The 19069-nt window shown below is 26.0% G+C and overlaps 1 protein-coding gene and 3 pseudogenes across 1 annotated transcript in view; 3 read left to right on the forward strand and 1 right to left on the reverse strand.

Moving 5' to 3' along the window:
• LOC101238321 (MFS-type transporter SLC18B1) overlaps positions 1-2407 on the reverse strand; it is a 90816-nt gene extending 88409 nt beyond the window's left edge. The window contains exon 1 of the mRNA XM_065796192.1: positions 2389-2407. The gene's annotated coding sequence lies outside the window, so the exon portion shown is untranslated. The remainder of the gene's footprint in view (positions 1-2388) is intronic.
• A 6263-nt stretch (positions 2408-8670) lies between these two features.
• LOC136079374 (cytochrome c oxidase subunit 2-like) lies at positions 8671-9409 on the forward strand (annotated as a pseudogene).
• Positions 9410-9634: 225 nt separating this feature from the next.
• Positions 9635-10348, forward strand: LOC136079375 (ATP synthase subunit a-like; annotated as a pseudogene).
• Positions 10349-13158: 2810 nt separating this feature from the next.
• On the forward strand, positions 13159-14294 carry LOC136079376 (NADH-ubiquinone oxidoreductase chain 5-like; annotated as a pseudogene).
• The last annotated feature ends 4775 nt before the right edge of the window (positions 14295-19069 follow it).

Genomic DNA, 19069 nt, shown 5'->3' on the forward strand with positions numbered 1-19069 from the left:
AACTCTTGGCCTTGTGACTTTTGGCCTTAGTCTTGTAACATGTGGCCTTGGCCTTGCTACTTTTGTCCTTGTTAACAGCTCTGATTAGTAATAACAATAACAATAGTAAAAATACCAATAACAATAATATTGATAAATATCACAGATAAATATTAGATAATATTAATATGTAATAATCACAATAGCAATAGCAATAATGATCCATGATGGCCAAAAAATTTTACCACAATAATTTTCTAACAAATAGGCAAAGAGTTTTTTAATAGTGAAATGATTTAATGCATTGGTTTGTGATTCACAATTTACTGAACAATGAATTGAGATGATAATTTAAGGTTACTAAAAGATCAAAGATAATTACAAGAACATTTTGCAGTGGTGAAAAAATTGGAAAGAGAGAGGTTTACTTGTTTATTATTTCAGACAACAGGCAATTTAATAGATAAACAAGATCACATAATTTGAATATTTTTAGAAGGTAAAGTATATCAGAATTAGAATGATATTGGTGAATGTGTGGCACTATTTCAGTTGCCTACCCCTATCATTTTATGATTGATTTTGATAGAGAATTTTATACTGATAAAGAATCTTATAAAAGCATTGACCTGAAAATTTGAGGAAGCATTCTAATCTGATGTAGAAGTTTAAAAAATTACACTAAAACGCTAATAATCACCATTTTCTTCATACTCAAATAAAATTCTTTTTATTAGTTGATTCTTTTTATTAGTTGATTCTTTTTATTAGTTGACTTAAAAACAGCCCTTTTTTTATTAACACTTCAAAGAAAAACTAATTAAAGCAAAACCCATTAGTTTCTAATTGATTCTGACCCAAACAATAACCTGGACCCATGTACATTTAATTGCATCCATTCCTATTTGTCAGTCGATGTATGTACATTTAATTGCGCCAATGCCTATTTGTCAGTCAATGAATGTACATTTTAATTGCGCCAATCCCTATTTCTCAGTCAATGTATGTACATCTAAAAAGCTGTATCAAAGATTTTTTATTTAAAAAATATATACTCATTATAATATTTAACTGAATTTAAATAAATTTCAATAATGACGACAATAAAAACTGGGTTGCGTAATTAAAAAAAAAGATTTTCTAAAGGATTGATTTCTAAAACCGATTAAAAGACGTTTTATAAAGATGGCGATATTAGCATTTTTAGTATAATTTTTCAAACTTCAACATCAAATTAGAGTAATTTCCTCAAATTTTCAGGTCTATGTTTTTTTACGATTCTTAATCAGCATAAAATTCTCTTGCATTGTGTGAAAGTGTGAGTATTGTTTTTAAAGCCTTGTTTTGTAGGTTAGATAACTTTTAAAAAGCATGAGACTAGATTTGTTCTTAAACCTGACAAGCATATCTAATATGTGATCTGAAAATTGCATGGCAAATATTGAGTAAAGTTTTATAATTGACATAGCAAATTTTGGCTAGCATCCCATAAGATCTACACAATTTCAATGCTAAGTCTTTAAGATGAGGGGAAAAGGACTTGACTTGAGTCAATTTTGATTCCGAGATATTTTAATTAAACTTTGGGAAAGATTTTTGGCCACTAAAGTGTGGGTGTTTATAGATTTTATATTGACTTGATTTGAAAATGTTTTTCATATGCAAATAAAAAGTCTGAATCACTCTGGCATTATATGAAAATGAGTTTTATACTAATAAATTAGCATAAAATTTTCTTTTTATCAATAACTTTTATAACAAAATATCAGTGAAATAGAACTTTGCCGAAATAATATTAAATATGATAAAGTTCTATTTCACTGATATTCTGTAATATTTATAGATTTTTTATTTATAAAATAACCAAGGAGATTACTGGATCAAACACTAAAAAATAAATAATGCAAACTTGAAACTTTACCTAGAGTAGCATTATCAACACTAAAACCACATCATATTCATTGAAATATGTCATCTCCAATGAAGTAATTGCAGATAAAAAATTTGTTATAACAGTACCATTTAAATAAGAAAATTTTTACATCACAAATGTGTAATAATTAAAATCTAATTATACAGATTTGTGATGTAAAAATACATATATTTTAATATATTTAATACCAAAAATGGTATGTCACTATTTATGTAACTAATGATAACAGCAAGGTGGCACATAATTAGCAAATAATAGCGTACAAACCGGCGAATCCTATATCGGAAGCATTTTTTGAAACCAGATATGCGTAATGTGATTCGCTGGTTTTGAAAGAGAGTCTTGCTCGCATTTGTTAAAATTTGAATAAAAAATCAAAAACCAATTTAAAAAAAGTAAAATAATAACAAAAATATTATGATTTATACCGACTTTCGTAAATTAAAGTACATTTACTTTTATTTAAAACTTCACACCTCAAAACAACTGTGATTTTTGGTGTATAAAATAATATCTTCGAGTCTGTACCGTGAAAATGTTTAGAGAGTTTGTTTGTTTTTTTCAAAAAAGGTAGTTTAGAATAGCAAATAAAAATCTAGCTCAAATTTTATGAGAAAACTTGTATGAAACAAGAGAACTTGGTAAAAAAAAAAAAAAAAGGAGGTCAATTGCACCTAACAACCTTCCCACGCCACCCCCCAACCCCGCCCTCTCTTATTACCATCACCACCACGGTACGGATATGATCTTAAAAGCGAGTTTTTTTCGCCGTTTAAAATGTTTACACTGTACAACAATAAAAAAAAGTTGGCTGGAAAAACAAGAAGGCATAAATTAGCCTTATCACCTAGCGCCAATAGTAACGCTTCCGTTATATCCGTAGCATCAAAAAAAGCATTTAATAAAAAGACAACAACAAAAAAAGAGATTAAAAAAAAAAAAAGAAATGATTAAAATATAGTAAAAAAAATGACAAAATTTTCCGTTTTTGGTTATAACCTGAACGTAATTTGAAATTAAAATGATAAAATTTCAGTTGCAATATCATAAAATATATTAAAGAAAGTTGTAAGTAACTTCAAAAGTAAATATTTTTAATGAAATTCTGATAAAGACATTGAAATTTTTAATATTAACTTAGCTCTTTTGTTAAATAATCTAGATTTTCATATTAATGAAGAAAAGAACAACAACATATTTAAATAAAAATCTATCAATAATCATACTTAAGTGGTTTAAAGTTAGTCTCCGTAATTTTCTGTCTTCTTTCGTTTATGTGCGGCTGACAGGCTTTTTTTATCATTCATATCTCGTGGGAGAATTTTAAAACGGTTGCAGGAAAAAATCCCCCTGGATTTTTTTTTGCAGCGCATAAAATAATATATATCAATATCATGGTTGTTTATAAAATAAATATTTTTTACATACATATTTTTTATTTATTTATATATTTATTAAACACCCACTATACAATTATACAAGGTAAATTAGAGTTTTATTCATGATAATTATAAAAATCCTTGAATTTTTATTATTATTTTTTTTTTTTCAAGATTTTCTTTTGAACGTTATCATCTAGGAATATTTTTTTCAAGAATGTCCTTGAAGATTGTTCTTTGTTCTTTTGAGTTCCAGCATTCATCTGCACATTTTAGAGTTTGAAGATCCGTTTCAGGAACTAAATTTTTTTTTTACTTTGAATTATTTTCTCCAGATTTAGTTCATGTTTATTACACAAACCCTTGATACTATCTAAAAAAGGTTGTGGGGCTGTTTTGTTTTCAGGCTGCAACTTAATAATATTAAATGTACTTTTATTGTTCATCAGGCGAATAAATAAGTTGAGCTTGTTTTGTTGTATAGTTATTGATATATCTTCAATAAAGAATAAGGGATGAATATAATTTTTGCTATGTTTTGAAACGTTGAGGAGTGACTTGAGTGCGTTTCTTCCAACTATATCAAGCTTTTGCGTTAATACTTTTTTATGTTTACAAAGCTCAAGACCATATGTTAGAGTTGGGACAGCCAAAGTTTTATATAGCTGGAGAATGGAGTTTGGGTGAGCAAAACGGATTCCTGATTGAATTAAAGTTTAGATTACTGCCTGGAAATTAGATATTCGGTGATCAATGTTTAAACTATTAAGTGAGGCAAAAGGTGAACTTTTTGTATCCCATGTAAAACTTAGGTGACTAAGTTTATCATGAAGTTTTTTATTTTTTGGTGGTTGAGAATTATTGTGCAGTTTTTAATTTGCTTTTTCCGGTGAGCAAGAACTCGGTTTTGTCAGCATTCAATTTTATACAGTTTTTGTGTGTGTACATATTACAGGTATTAAGAAGCTTTTGTTGGCCAGAAAGGGTGGAGCTAAGGAGTATAATATCATCAGCATATGCTACAACACCCGTATAGTTTCTATTGATTAATATATCTACGATGCTTTCATTTTGTAAGGTATCTAGTAGGTTTTCAGTGTAAATGTTATACAAATAAGGCGAGAGAATAGATTCCTGTCTCACTCCTTGCGTTAGATAAAATGGATATGATTTGCAACCTAGATAAGAAACAGAAGCACTACTTTCATAGTATAATGATGATATGGTATTAACAATATATAGAGGGAGTTTTTTAATCATTATAGAGTCGCTCAAACAGAATGTCCCAGTTACAGCTGTCAAACGCTTTTTCAGCATCGAGGGAACAGAGATAGACGGGTGAGTTGTTGTTGTTGTAGTGTTTAATCGTTTCACTAATAACAAATTCGGCGTGTAGGGTTGAGCTATTTTGTAAAACCGAATTGAAGAGGATAAGTTTCTTTTATTTCTGGACAGATTAGTAGGATAAGATATTCCATTAGTTTCATAAAGATTGGAATGATGCTTATGCCGCGGTAATTATTTGGATCAATTAAGTATTTTTTATATGATTTTACGAGTGGTATTATGAGTTATGTAGACATTGATTTTGGGGTCTGCCCATGAATAATAGAAGAATTAAAGAATTTTCTGAGCCATTCTGTTAGTGCTTCACAGCTCGCATTCTTTAAATGTTCACCTGAGATTCCAAATGCGTCCTTGGGTTTGTTTAATTTAAGGCGAGAAATAACCGTTTTTATATTTTCATCTGATATTATTACCTCGTCGAATTTTGTACAAGGTGGAATTTCAAAATTTGTAGAGGTATATGTGATTGCTTTAGTGTTTAATCGATTTTCAAAACTGTTGGCAAATTCTTTCGTGATTGAGTCTTTATCTTTTTTATTATTTATGGTGTACAATTTCGAGTTTGCATCGTTTTTTATATTTTTGAAAGTATTCCAGAAATTTTTTGGATTTGTATTTTTTAAATTTTCGATTTTTATGTATTCTTTGTACAGGTTTTTGCTTTGAGCTTTTTTGACAACATTGCGGAAATTTTTTCGAGCCATCTGGTATCGTATAAAAATTTGAGAGTTTAAATCTTTTAGGAACCCATTTTCCCGCCATTTTTTAAAATAAAATGAAAAAATATCTTTACTGCGGCTTAACTCGGGTGTCCACCAAGATTTTGAATGCAAAGACGGTTTTTTCCCGAATAAATATTGACTAAGTGCTTCAGATGCAGATATTGTAATAACAGTATATACCTTGATAAGTTCTTCATCGTAATTTTCATTCGTAAAATTGTGACGATTAAAATTAATATTTAAGCAATTGTTATATAGTTGTAAAAAAATATTGTTATTCCAGGCCTAATTTGGAATGCTGTAATTTTCTGATTTTTTGTGATTGTTTTCTTGAGAAGATTTTCCGATAATTCCAATTTCAATCGATACTGGTAAATGATCACTCATATTTTGAGATAAAAAAGGAATTACGAAACAATTTGAGTACAGAAGAGACGTATACCTTGAGAAAGCTATGTGATCTATGTAAGATGCGTTTGGTAATGTATTATGGTGATACGTTATCTTAGGTCCAGAGCCTTTTGTTACGTCCACTAATTCAAGTTCATTCGACTTAATAAAATCTGATAAAACCACGGAGTATTTATTTTTCGTAAAGCTAGCTCTCTTTAATAAATCATATATTTTGTGAGGAAAAGATTGAAAGTCCCCAAGAACAATAAATTTAGCAACACCCTCGTAGTTATTAATAACACCGGAAATTATATCCAACGGACTTTTGTATTCCTCCAGCGATGTTTGATTATTGCGCGAGATAAATGCCAATAATGATAATATTAGTCTGATTTTTTTAAAGATTTATTGCGAAGATGTGATCATCTTCATAAAGAATAATAATGTTTTGAAACAAATGTTTCCGAATAAAAAACGCGTTTCCGCCAAACGGTCGACCCTGCTCATAATTGTTAGCCTGGTGGAAAAATGAAAAATGGGTATTTTTATAGATATTTTTTATTTAAAATGTTCTAGTTTCGATAACCAGTGTTCACATATAAAAGTTATGTCATGAGAGAGAATCAACGATTTGGTATACTAAATGTTGGACTTTAGACCGTGGCAGTTAAACGTACATAAGTTAAATGTTGTTGTTGGAAGTTTATCTTCCTTTAAAATATTCCCTGAATCCATTTTAATCTATAAGAATCTTCCTGGTTTCCGTTAGTTTCCAGATTTTGAAATATGTTAGTATATAAACGTTTTTTTCGGTATGGTTTAACTATTATATTGGTGCGGCGCGGGGCCCCCTGCGTTAGCCACAGCAGGGGGTGCGCCAGTGCTGCCCCTGGACTGGGGGGGGATGGGTGATCCTCTTTTAGAGGAGAAGATAACCGAAGAGTTTTTTGTATTCCCTATTTTTAATGGGTTGAGTGGTTTATAAAGGGTAGTTCGCTAAAAGTGTTTATATAGGAAAATTTTGAGGAACTTTAATTATTTGATCTTCTAAAAGAGGAAGAGTAAACTAATGGAAAGTTATTTGGCTCATGACCAGAATATAAGGGTTCGATTCCTTTCTCTTTATTTTTAAATTAAATATTTAAATTATAAAAATAGAATAATCAATAAGAATAATATTAATAATATTGTTATAATCTTTTCATAAATGATTAAACTTAAAATGAACTGAAACATCTTAGTAATTATAAAATAACATTATGAAAGTAAAGGCGATTGAAATCATAATTTTTTCTTTGAGTTTACAAAATAAAACGATTGGTTATATCTATAGAACTAGTACTGTGAAGGAAATTAATAAATAATTTATATTAAAAAATGAAAATCATTTACCTTTTGTATAATGGGCTTATAAAATAATAATTAGCAAGCTCAAGGCTAAATAATTTATGAAGTTAATTATTCCCGAAACTTAACGATCTAATTGTGAATAATTTATAGAATGAACCAATAAATGATAAAAAATTTTGGATAATTTGCAATTGGCAGTGAAAAACTAATCGAGTTAAGAGATAGCTGGTTTTTCATGAAATTTATATAAGTAATTTTTTTTTAAAAAAAACAGTTATTTAATACAAAGATTATTTAACGAGTAAAAAACAATTTATATCCAACATCAATGGACCTTATAAACATTTAGAAATGATTTAGACAAAAAGTAAATAAGCTTAGAATCAGCTATATTTTAAAAATTACGTAAAACTTTACTTTAGAAAAATTATAATTTTATAATATAGTCAATTATTATCATTTTTGTGGAAAATAGTAATGAAATTTCTTTTAATACATTATGAAAATTTTAAAAGAGTAATAATATAAGCATTAGTAAAATTAAATTTATCCTATTTTTTTCTTAATTTAATAAATTGATTGAGGTAATACAACTTCTCAATTTATAAGGAATATATTAATATATTTTTCAAGAAAATTTTAATTCACATTTTGTAAAAATCTAAATCAAGTTGGGATAAATAATAAATTAATTCTTTCTTTAGGAACTTGGCAAAATAAAATATCGAATGTTTACCAAAAACATAGCCCTCTAAAATATTGAAGGTGAAACCTGCCCAATGATATAAAAATAATTATAATCTAATTTAAATAATATTAAATGGATGCAGTTACTCTGACTGTAATAAAGTAGCATAATTAGTTGTCATTTAATTGATGGAGAGAATGAATGATTACACGAATTTTTCACTGTCTTAAGAAAAAAAATTTTAAATTGAAATAATAGTTAAGATGCTATTTAAAATTGTAAGACGAAGAGACCCTATAGAGCTTTACTATAAACTTTTTTTTAAATAATAATAAGAAATTATTAAAATTAGAAAGTTTGGTCGTTTAGTTGGAGCGACTGTATTTTAAAAATAACAAAAATAAGCAATATAATAAATTTATTTATTGTATAATTAAACAATTCAACAATTACTATAGTAGGCTATAATGATCCGTTGTTATAACAAACAATAAGTAACGATTAATTAATAAAAGCTACCTTAGGGATAACAGGATAATTTTGTTTTAGAGTCCTTATCAAAAACAAAGTTTGTCACCTCTATGTTGAATTAAGATATCTTAATAATGCAGTAGTTATTGAGGGTAGGTCTGTTCGACCTTTAAAATCTAACATGACTTGAGTTCATTCCGTCGCAAGACAGGAAGGTTTCTATCTACAATTATAAAATTACTTTAGACTTTTAGTACGAAAGTTTCATCTAGTTAATTAAAAAAACTAATAAAAAAATTTTGAAAGAATCTAAAAGTTTAAAGTAATTATTTAATAAAGAGGGTAGATTAAGTAGATCAAATAGTCTTCAAAATTATTAGTATTTATTCAAATCCAATACCCTCTGTTTATGAAAAATTTAATATTTTTAATAAGTTTTTTCACTTGTTTATTATTTAATAATTTTATTTATAAAGACATTCCTGAAGCAAATCAACTTTCTTTTCAGGAAAGTGCCTCATCTTGTAGTAATAACTTAATATTTTTTCATGATGATACTATGTTTTATATGGTAATTATTCTTGTATTAGTAGGGTGATTATTATTTTCTGTAATTGTAAACAAAAATTATAACAAATTTTTATTAGAAAATAACTTTATTGAAGTTGTGTGAACATTAATACCTGCTATTATATTAATTATTATAGCTATATCTTCTTTATTTTTATTATACTCTATTGATGAAAATGTTGAATCTTCTTTAACTGTAAAAATAGTTGGTCATCAATGATATTGATCATATGAATATTTTAATTTTTCACCAAACATAGAATTTGATTCTTATATAATTCCTACCGCAGATTTAAATCATGGTGATTTTAGATTGCTTGAAACTGATAATGATCTTGTTTTACCAGTTAATACAAAAATTAAATTAATTGTTTCAAGTGCTGATGTTATTCATTGTTGAACTGTTCCTTCTTTAGGTGTAAAAATAGATGCTATTCCAGGTCGTTTGAATCAATTAAATTTTATTATTAATAGACCTGGTAAATTTTTTGGTCAATGTTCAGAATTATGTGGTCTTAATCATTCTTTTATGCCTATTTCTATTTATTCTGTTTCTCAAGAAAAGTTTATAAATTGATCTATTAACAAAACTTAAAATGTCTCAATTGGATTTATCCTTATATTTTAATCACTATCTTGTTTTATTATTATTATTATTTTTATTAATAATTTTATTAAGTTTAAGATTTTATAATTTCTTTTTAATTCTTAATATAAGAAATAATTTTATTTCAAATAACTTAGAATCAAATAAAAATAATTTTAAACAATTTTCTATATTATGTAATATCTTAAAACTATAATGTCTTCTCACTTTGATCATTTTTTAATTATTAAAATTTTGGATATTTATTTGATTCTCATTTAATATTAGTATTATCTGTATTTATAATTTTCATAGCTTTAAGTTTTAGTTTTATAATTCCTTCGAGAATTCAATTATTTTTTGAAATGATTATTAATCATTTTTTCCAAATTGTGAACGAAAATTTAGGAATAATCCTCAGATATTTGTATTGTTTTTATCAACTTTTATTTTTTTTATCTTTTATCAATTAATTTACTAAAATTTTTTATTTTTACTTTACCCCCTACTACTCATATTTCATTGACTTTTGGATTATCATTCTTTATATGACTATCAATAATAATATTTTAATTTTTTAATTTTAAAGGTTCTTATTTAAGTATGTTTATGCCAACAGGAGCTCCTTTAGGTCTTTCTCCTTTATTAGTATTCATAGAATTAGCTTGTCATATTTCTAGACCTATAGCTTTAGGAATGCGTTTAGCAGCTAATTTAACAGCTGGTCATATTTTATTAGCTATTCTTTCTAATTTTATATTTAAAATGATATGTTTTTCTTCTTCTTTTTTTAATCTATTTCCATTAATGATTATAATATCTATGATTATATTAGAAATAGGTGTTTTAATTATTCAAGCTTATGTTTTCACTCTTTTATGTTTAATTTATTTAAAAGATAGTTTAATCTTAGTAAATCCTAATTCTTGACCATTTTGTATATCGATGGGTGTATTATATTTAACTTTAAATACTGTTGCTTATTTTCATAAAGGATTTTATTATCCTCTATTATTAAGTTTTATTTTGATAGTTTTATTCATGGTTCTATAATTTACAGATATATTTAAAGAACCCAGTTTAGAAGGGGCTCATACTAAATTAGTTCCAACAGGTTTAAAACTAGGTTTTATATTATTTATAGTTTCATAAATATTATTTTTCTTTTCTTTTTTTTGAGCATTTTTTCATTCTAGCCTTTCTCCTTCTATAGAAATAGGAATAAATTGACCTCCTTTAGGAATAATAACCTTAAATCCTTTTTCCATTTCATTACTAAATACTATTATTCTTTTATCATCAGGAATAAGTGTTACTTGATGTCATCATAGTCTAATTCAAAAAAACAGAAATCAAACTTTATTTAGTTTAATAATTACGATTACTTTAGGTTTATTATTTACGTTTTTACAAGCTTTAGAATATCTAGAATCTAATTTTTGTATATCTGATTCAGTTTATGGTTCCATTTTTTTTTGTAGCTACAGGATTTCACGGAATTCATGTTATTATTGGTACAATATTTTTATTAGTCTGTTTACTTAGAATTTATTATTCTCATTTTACTAATTCTCGTCATTTTACTTTTGAAGCTGCATCATGATACTGACATTTTGTTGATGTTGTATGATTGTTTTTATACATATGTATATATTGATGAGGCTCTTAACTCTTTCAGATTGGTATAATTAAAGTTCGATTCTTTAACTGTAATATATTTCATGATCTTTGATTATCATAATTTATTAATATTTTCATTTGTAGTTTTTGTTATATTAAATTTATATTTAAATAAATATAGTTTTTTTTATTTAATACCATTAATAATTTCACTTATTATAATTACACAATTTGTTAAAACAAATTCTTTTTTGTGAATTAGTGTAATAATATTTATCATTATTTTAAATAATTTACATTTAAAATTAGAAAGTTTAATCTTATATGGTTTTATCTTGTTATCAGTAATAATAATAATTATATTGTCTAATAATTTAATAATACTATATTTTTATGTAGAGATTCAAACTTTTTCCTTATTAATTCTTATCGGTTCTAATAGGAATAATATAAAAAGTCTTGAAGCAAGTTTAAAATATTTTATTTTAAGCAGTATTTCATCTGGATTTTTTCTCTTGGGTGTTGCTTATTTATTTAAAATTTTAATTTTATTGGATTTAAATTTATTTAATTTTATATTTAATAATTCATCTTCTTTTCATTCTTTTAGTAACTCTATATTAATTTTTTCTCTTTTATTTAAACTAGGCTTAGCTCCTTTTCATTATTGAATTGCTGATATTTATGAAGGATCAGATCTTGTATTAATATTATTATTATCTTCTTTATGTAAATTATCTATATTCATTATTTTACTAAAATTCAATAATAATTTTGAAATGCTTATGCTTTTAGGAGCACTATCAATAATTATAGGAACTATTGCTGGATTTAATCAAACTAAAATAAAGAGATTAATAGCTTATAGTGGTATTTCTAATTTTGGATTTATTATTATATCTTTAAGCTTGAATAATATAATAGGTATTGAAATTTGTTTACTATACCTTTTTATTTATTTATTTACAAACTTATTTATAATTACCATATTGGTGTTATATAGAAACAACATAGAATTTATTATAGTACTAAGCGGATACTTAATGAATAATAAAATTTTAACAATTGCTTTAGTTGTAGTAATTTTTTCTATAGCAGGAATTCCTCCTTTTTTAGGATTCTTAAATTAATTTATTCTTATATTGCTACGTTGATAAATTATATCTATATTATAGCAGGATGCTTATGTTTATTAATCACCTGTATTGGAATAGGTTTTTATCTAAGAATAATAAAAATACTTTTATTTCAAAATAATAATTTTTATATTCCTTGAAATAATATTATTTCTTTGAATAAAAATAATTTATATTTGAATTCTATTTATTTAGGTTTTATTTTATATTATACATTGTTTTATTTATTGAATCCTAAATTTTTTATCTCTTTTTTAACTTATATACTAAATTTATAACATGATTTTAATTATAATTCTTTTACCTTTATTTAATAGCATATTATGTGAATTATTTGGTAGATTTTTTGGTAATAAAGGCGCTAAATTAATTTCTTTTATTATTATTATTATTATTATTATAACACTTATAGACTCTTGAATTGTCTTTTATGAAATTAATTTTAATAATAACTTTTTATATTACAATTTACTAAATTGATTTAATTCAGGGCTATTAAACAATTCATTTAATCTAAAATTTGATTTAATAACCATTAATATGCTAGTCTTAGTTATTACTGTTTCATTTTTTGTTCACTTATTCTCTTATTCTTATATGGAGGATGACCCTCATTTATCAAGATTTTTATTTTACTTATCATTATTTACTTTTTTTATGATCGTACTAATATCGAGTTCAAACTTAATTCAACTTTTTATAGGATGAGAAGGGGTTGGATTATGCTCATATTTATTAATTAATTTTTGATATACTAGAATACAAGCTAATAAATCAGCAATTAAAGCAATGGGTATAAATAAATTAGGAGATATTGGATTACTAATTGGAATAATATATCTATGAATTTTTACTGGATCATTTGAATTTAATGACATATTCATAATTTCCTTTACTAATGATATTTCTATTCTTTATATTCCATTATTCTTCATTCTAATAGGCGTATTAGGAAAATCTGCGCAATTAGACTTTCATATGTGATTACCTGATGCAATGGAAGGACCTACTCCAGTTTCGGTTTTAATTCATGCAGATCCAATAGTTACAGCTGGAGTATTTTTAATTATCAAAATGTCACCTATATTTGAACTCTCATCTACTGTATTAATCTTGATCATTATTATAGGGAGTTTAACTTCTTTCTTTTCAGCAACTATAGGAATGGTTCAAAATGATTTAAAAAAAGTAATAGCATATTCTACTTGTAGTCAATTGGGTTATATGATAATGATTTGTGGTTTTTCTTTTTATGACCTAAGTTTATTTCACTTAATAAATCATGGATTTTTTAAAGCATTGTTATTCCTTAGCGCAGGATCCATTATTCAGGCTATAAGTGATGAACAAGACATGAGAAAATACGGTGCTTTAAAAAATTTTCTATCTTTGGTATTTGTTTTTATAATTATAGGATCCGTAGCACTATTGGGGTTACCGTTTTTATCAGGATTTTATTCTAAAGATTTAATTGTTGAAGTAGCATTGTTTTCAAATTTTTTATCTTTTTCTGTTTGAATTAGTATTAGTGCTGTATTTATCACGGCTTTTTATTCTTTAAGACTAATTTATTATACGTTTATTAACAATCCACAACAAAATATAAACAATTTTTCTAATATTCATGAAAGCGATTATAAAACTATTATTTCATTAACTTTATTAACATTGTTTTCTATTTTTTCTGGATACATGTTTCAATTCATAATTATAAAAGATAATTTTCCTAATATCGCTTACAATATTAGTAAATTATTACCTTTTTTTCTTAGTATATTAGGCATTATTATAGCTACAATAATATTTACTAATTTAAGTAAAACTTGAAACATTATTTTTGTCAATTATTTTAAAAATATTTATTTATTTTTTATTAACAATTGATACTTTGATATTTTAATTAATTACGTTTTTCTAAAAAGTTAAGTCCTTTAGGGTATAAAATTACTTATAAACTTATAGATAACCAAATTTTGGAAAGTTTAGGACCATTTTATTTTAATAAAATTATAGGCATAATTTCAAACAAATCAAGTAAAATTTATTTAAATTCCATTTATTCTTACATCTTAATTACATGTATCTTTTTTGTATTTTGCATTTTAATTAATATAAACTAATTTTGGTAATCAAAAGTTAAAATTCATTTTTAGGATTAGCAGGAATGTCTAGAAGGTATGCAGACTTTCCAGATAGTTTACTTACTTGAAATACCATTAGTTTTTTAGGTTCAATCATTTCTATTATAGGAGTAGTTTGATTTATTTATGTAATTTTTTATGCTTTTTATTCAGAAGAAAAATTTATTTCTTGAAATAACTTAAACATCGAAAAAACAAATACTTTAGAGTGATCACTAAATTGTCCTAATTATATTTAACTATTATATTGTTATCCCATAAAGCAGGGTTAATATTATATTTTTTTCTGTGTTGTTTACGGAAACTTTGTACGATCTGTTATATTCATTTTCTTTATTCAATATAACAGATAAGAGGGTGATTCCTATTTCTGTTTCTAAATAGTTTTTAAAAAGTTCTTCATTGATTTGATTGCTTACCCCTCCAACAAAAATGTCAAATTTACGAATTATTCTTTCACCTGCAATTGTTTTATTTTCAGAAATTTTTGTTCCGAAAACGGGCTCTGAAGATTAGATTTACTATTTCGGCACACTAAAGTAAAATTATTTTCGTCATTGTTGGTGTTTGATGCGCGTAGTTTGTTATCGATTTTGGTTTTTTCGTTAACATTTGTGGTCAGTATTCCACCGATTTGTGGTCGATTTGTGATTGAGTGAGTTTGAGCTACTACATTTGCGAATGTTTTTAATAGTCGCGCTTTGTACTCAAAACTTTTAAGAGGCTTATCATGCATTTTTTGAGTTAAATTTTTTTTAGCATCTGTGTTGGTAATTTTATTTTCACATTGCGAATAACCATCGATCTTTAATTTCGATATTTGACACGGCTGTAAGAAACTTATATTCCATTCCGAATGTCTGTTTTCTATCTTAAGGTTTTCAATAATTTTAGTTTGGAAATTTTTTTTTTTTTTTCAACAGTATGAGTTCTTCTTTAATTTCTTTATTTTCCTTTTGAATTTCTTTTGAAATATGTAACAACTCTTTTACTGATTCACTTAAAAATCTATCACTGGACAGAGTGACCACATTCTTTGTTGAGATAATTACCTCAACGATTTCTTTGTGAAATTGCTTTTCACATAATGTTATTGAGAGTATATAAATATCTTCTAAACATAAACTTGTTTTATATCTTTTACGAAGATTCTTTTCAACAGGATTTGTAAGGTCTAACGTTATGTTTACCTCAATAAGTTCATCTGCACAAATTGCCTCAACAATTTCGGCAAATAATCGCTCTCGAAGGTTTCGAATTGAGTTTTCTGAGATTGGGCTCATATTTGAGATAACTAAGTCTTTTGGATGAGAACAAATTTCCTCAATATTTTTCAAAAAAATTTCTTCAAAAGTATAAATATCACACTTTAAATAGTTAAACATCTCCTCGATTGATCGTGGTGCCATATTGGTTTTAATGACAATTATTTTTCAAGTAGCGTTTTGTTGATAAAAAACCATATTATAAAAAAAACTTTATATATTATTTTATTATCAGTTTTTTTTTTTCTTTCTGTAAAAACACGTTTTGCTTTCTTGCGTTATGCTTAGCTTATATTATAATACAAGTGGAACATTAATCCTTTATTTTTCATAAATCTTCTGACAAATAGGCAGAACATACAAGGAGTTGTACAAACATCGACTGACAAATTGGTCGAACATGCGAGGAGTGCTGTTAAATTGACTGAGAGTTTTGGTTTGGGCAGACAATCTATCAATTTCAGAGCAATATTTTTTTAATTTTTTTTTTTTCTCAGAAGGATTTTTTCCGAGAACCTTTCAAAACGCTATTTTAAAATATAACGATAACTTTTTCTATATCTTACAAAAAAGTTTCCAGTGCTATCTTGAATTTATAACGTTATGAATATTATAAATTCGTGTTAGGGATAGGGTCAGCGTATAGTACAATGAATTCATCGGGTAGGGTGGGGTAATCTGAATTTTTTTTTTTTTTGAAAAAAATCTTAAAATTGGGATTTTTATTAAAATCATTTTTAGTAAACTACAAAAAAAGTTTATACATAACTTTTAAAAATGTCTTAGGAGTACTAATTTGAGTTGTATTCTAAAGACCCACATTATCCCATTTAGTGGTGTAATATGGGTCTAAGTTACATTTTTATCTTTTTTTAATAAAATATACCAACTTATAGTAAAATATAACTGAAGTCATTGAGTATGTACAGTGACGGATCCATAATTTTTTGATGTTTGAGGTAGCTAACTTCCAGACACAAAGCAAACTCCAAACATTTTTATGTTTATATTTATGTCAATTAATGAGGCTTTGCAAAAAATTGCGATGATTGGAGGCTGAGGAAAAAAAAAACCTTGGACTTTTTTACACCATTTTTTGCAAAGCCTCATTATTTGACTTCATCACCCCATCACCGTCGGAGCTATTTTCCAGATATGGAGCAAACTCCAAATATAAAAATGTTTGGAGCTCCATATCTGGAAGTTAGCTCAAACATCAAAAAATACGGGATCCGTCACTGAGTATGTATTATATTTAAATAAAAAGTTTAAGTATAATAGTACTTTAAAAAATGTTTAAAACGCATGAAAACTTTACTTGTTCAAAGCGCTAAATTAGAAACGAAATTAGAAATGAATATTTTATCTCTGTTAGCTAATTTCCAACGAATGCAGAGCATTCTTGTGGTTCAATTTCCATAGTTTTTTTTACGAATTTTCTTAATATATAGAATAAATCAAATTATTATTCTCCAAATTGAATATATGATATTCAAATATAAAAGTCGAAGTACTTATGAAATTAAAAAAAAGTCAAAGCATTATGTAATTATGTTTAAGGACGAATTTAAAGCGAAAGCTTAATTGAAAATTATCCAAAAAAATTTTGTTTCATATATTAAAAATTCATTTTCCTACAAAAACAATATGTTTATATCATAAAAGTTCGCTACACTGCTTTATCTTCTAGTTTTAATTGAAAAGATATTATCATTACATCTTTAATGATCATCTAAAAGAATCCATAGCAACATGACTACAGAAAAATGAATCCTGAAACATAGTCAGACTTCTAATTTACACTAGTTCTCATTTTTAGGTTGTATAAGCATTATTGTTGTATAAGCATTAAATTCTTAACGGCACAAAACACATTGACATATAGACCCACATTACCCCACCCAAAAATGTTGTTTATTTCAAAAAAACTATGCATCATTCCGTCTTAAAACAAATTGAACGTAATTATCTGGTAATATTTCTTCCAGATAAAACATTTTCTGTGTGTTAGACCCCGGATTGGGTAATGTGGGTCTAAGGGGCTCTTAGACCCACATTACCCATTACGGTAACGTGGGTTTTGTGCCGTTAAGAATTTAATGCTTATACAACCTTTAAAATGAGAACTAGTGTAAATTAAAAGTCCACATTACCTCACCCTACCCAAATATAACTCATTCTTTAATTTATTACTTTATCGGTAAAAAATGAGTAATCGATATTATGTTATTTGGTTATATAATAAGTGTTATATTATATAATAATAAGTGTTAAATTAATGTTTTTATTAATCTTAGTATAATATTGTGCTATTTTTTCAGGCGGAATAAAGGGATAAATGAATCTTCTATTGCTTTATTCATTTTAATAAATTTTTTACTTCAATCTAAATTATTTCTTTTCTCAAAATACTTCAACTCTTGTTATAAACAAACGATTTTCTTCTTCCAACTTTAAAATGTTATATATATATATGTATATATATATATATATATATATATATATATATATATATATATATATATATATATATATATATATATATATATATATATATATATAAGGGAGACCGGGGCTAGTTGGCCGCAGGGGTAAGTTGACAAACTGCGTTTATCTTTAGAGCCTTTCATCAGAAAGTGACAAAAATTACTCAGAAACTTCCTGATTGACCATTTCATCATTCACTGTAGTATTGTCAGGATTCGCGCATGCGCATAGGAGATATTGAGATTTATGCGTTTTTTGGACAAAAACGTAACTTTTAGAACATCGCTTCCTTTTTACTTTACAAAGAAAATATTTAGTCGTATAAAAAAAAAACTATTGTAAAAGTTCCAGTCACAATTGGTTTACTATATCCAGTCAGACTTTTTTTTCAAAGCTGCCGTTTTTCAGGATCTATAGACTGTTTATTAAAAAAAAAGCTTTCGGGGTAAGTTGACAAATTTTTTACGGGGTAAGTTGGCTCATAGCATTTACTATGGAAAAAAATATTTATTTTTATAAAATTATTTTTTTTTATTTTTTTTATTTTTAACAAATATATTTTATTGAAAATATTTATTCTTACAAAAAAATTAAAAACAAATTTTGTTTAGTTTTTTTTTCCACAGGTGAAAGGTGGGTTACTGTTTGGCTTTTATACGGACTAATATTTGGTACCAGCTAAAAGTAATATTAAATTTTGGGATAAAATTGTTGCAAAAATTAATTTAAAAAAATTTCTATTAATTTTGCACTTAATAGTGCATTAATAATCATTTTTATAGTTTGCGCCAACTTACCCCGTGGTGGGGTAAGTTGGCGCAAATTTTTTTTTTTTTTGAGGGTCCGGAAAGGCCCCAAGAATTTTTTTTTTTAAATGAATGCAAATTTTATAAGATACCCTAATCCATACTCTTTAAGACTACACTTTAATATTTTAAAAAAAATGTACTGTTAGGGGTACAGAGCTCATAGAGTAAAAACCGAGCCAACTAGCCCCGGTCT

Source organism: Hydra vulgaris, chromosome 04, assembly GCF_038396675.1.
Source record: "Hydra vulgaris chromosome 04, alternate assembly HydraT2T_AEP".
NCBI classification, from domain to species: Eukaryota; Metazoa; Cnidaria; class Hydrozoa; order Anthoathecata; family Hydridae; genus Hydra; species Hydra vulgaris.